At 36.1% G+C, this 2,529-nt stretch overlaps 1 protein-coding gene across 2 annotated transcripts in view; it reads left to right on the top strand.

The window, feature by feature from the left end:
• Window positions 1-1,366: 1,366 nt before the first annotated feature.
• Window positions 1,367-2,529, top strand: part of foxp2.S (forkhead box P2 S homeolog) — a 146,310-nt gene continuing 145,147 nt past the window's right edge. The window contains exon 1 of one of the 2 annotated variants that reach the window (XM_018255874.2): window positions 1,367-2,223. The gene's annotated coding sequence lies outside the window, so the exon portion shown is untranslated. Of the gene's footprint in view, window positions 2,224-2,262 lie in introns of those variants that run through there. The other variant, XM_018255875.2, reaches the window with a different exon arrangement.

Genomic DNA, 2,529 nt, shown 5'->3' with positions numbered 1-2,529 from the left:
CCTTAAAACACCATCATTATCATCAATTCCTTAAAACACCATCACGTCACAGCCCTGTTCTTTTGTTCAATATCTCAGCTGATCTGCAAAAAAAACAAAAACATTTTCTGGGATTACGGTCTGAAAAAAAAGAGTTCTGGGAGTAAATTCTTTATTTGCTTATTATTGGTTTATATGTATTAAGTATTGTTATTATTATAATTGTCTAATGTATAGCAACCATTATATACAATATGCTATTTATAATGTACACTCACTTCCATTCACACAATAAATACTGAAATAATTTATATATTAAAATCACTGTCAAATAAATCAGCTTCAAAATGTGTGGCCCAAAATGAAGGTTAATGTCAATTCAAAAAGCCAAACTTGATGTTCTTCTGATATAGTTTTGTGGAAGAGGCACCTATTCGTTTGATAGCTGTGTGAAACTGTTGCCTACAGAGATGGGCTCTTGACACTGTCTGCCAGCCTGAGGCTGTCCGCTTTGTGTCTGCTTTAATTGAAAATTAATAGTTAGGAGGTTGCTATGGAAATGATACCATTGCTTGCAGACAGCAAACCCTGCTTTTTTGCAAAGAGACACTAGTGGTATTGTTTGTCCTTGTTGACCTTGGAAGTTCAAAAGCCTGGAGGAGGAAAGGAGATGCAAATATTTTACTTAAAAAAAATAATTTACATATTTATAGAATTATTTTTACTGTCAGAAACATCACTTTCCTGTCACTGGAATAAATGAACAGAATATGCAATGGAGAAATATCGTGCTAATTACAAGAATACTGATTTGGGGAATGATGGAGTAAAACATATTATGTTTCGTTTTGGCAAATGTAAACACATTTGTGTGGAAATGTTACTTTGACTGATGTGATAATGGAAACTATCATTTAATTCCTCTGGAGTACATAAAGTCATTTGTGTCATTATCTACATTATTCACAGTTTCCTTAAAATGTGTAAGCTCTGTGAAACTGTGGACAGTTGGAAACAACATAAAAAGGTGTAGAAAGATGAACAAGAAATATGTGTATTTTGAATGTAATAACTCCTAATCACAGCATTCAAAGTGTGTATGAAATTGTTGGTATAATTACACTTCCTCAGAGTCATTGTCTTCTGTTTGCTCGGCGTGTGGAGAAAATAACCATTCTTGGTACTTACTGCCCATTTTTTTGACCCTTGTACCTGACTGGGCTGACATTGAGAAGTGTAATTCTCAATTATGATTCCACAAATAAAAGAATGAAACATGTGCCCATCTTAGGAAATTCACTTGTTTTGTTTACCAGTTTCTAATATAATATCCCTTTTCATTAATAGCAGTTGGAAAAATTAGCCTTGGGGGTGTTGGGGGTGGGAGAGAGGAAGGTGAAATGTGACATTTTCAGTAATTATCCAAACGCCTTTATTAAAGGTTATTTAGAGCAAGTATTTCATGCCTCTTTCTCCTCCTATATTAGCATGTAAATGTGTGCTGAAAGTAGAGGCAGATGTTACTGTTTGAATGACTCATAAATACCCGTCCGGTTTCCACTGATCAGAATATAAATTGTTGTGTGCTGACTGTATGTACATAAACTGTGCTACAAAAGTTTGTCCACTTGTGTCAGCCTGATGGCTGGAGCTGTAACTTCAAGCTGTCTTTCCACTTGGTTAGAGGCCATAAAAGTAAGCCTAATGTCTGCCTAGGGTGTAACTGCTAGAAAAAATAGCCAGCGCTTACAACATGAAAAAAAAGATTGCAAACAAGTCTTTGATTTACTGGATGTAGCGGGAGCCAGTTTTGGGAGAGTGGTAGCTGTAGTTTTTACACTGACACTTTGAGGCTAGGATTTCCCCTCCTTTTATTCTGATGGTGTCTACACAAACACTGCCAGGCTACCTACAGTATAAAATCTTAAAACTCCATGTGGTGTTGTGAGCTGGTAGCAGATGGACTTTCTTTTGCATCTGCTGTGTACAGGCTTGGCTTTGTACTCTTTTCCTGAGGGAGAGAAAGTCTTTCTTCTCTGCTAGTTGATTCCTGTTTTTGTGAAGCTGCTAAGAAAACATCTGTGGCAGGCAGAAAAAAAAATGACAAAGGATTGACAAACACCATTAGCTGAAAATTTTCCATTTCATTGCAACTATGCATTGTTTACTTTACTGTAAATATCTTAATACATCATCCTCTGAATATGCTGGCAGACAGACTGGAGCACTGTGATTTCAATTAAGGTTAGTAATTGATGGTATCTGGTTCTAAAGGGCTGGGACTTGATTAACATCTGCTTGGACAAACTGTCATTGTGAAGTGGTTTTGATGTGAATTGAAAATTATTATTTTTCTCTCTCTCTCTCTCGCTTATATGGTGTTTGTGGCTGTGAAATACTTGTCTTTGGTTTGCTTATTTTTTTGTAAAATACTTCATTTGGCTGTAAATCGCAGTGCACTGGAGCTTTACCAAAAGTACAGTGTATAATGGCAAGCTTGTCCTAATAAGGAAAGCAGAAAGTGCTGGATATTTATCACAAACAAGCGAG

This window comes from Xenopus laevis, chromosome 3S, assembly GCF_017654675.1.
Source record: "Xenopus laevis strain J_2021 chromosome 3S, Xenopus_laevis_v10.1, whole genome shotgun sequence".
Lineage (NCBI taxonomy): Eukaryota > Metazoa > Chordata > Amphibia > Anura > Pipidae > Xenopus > Xenopus laevis.
The sequence above is the reverse complement of the archived record's forward strand: the minus strand, read 5'-3'. Positions and strand labels throughout refer to the sequence as shown.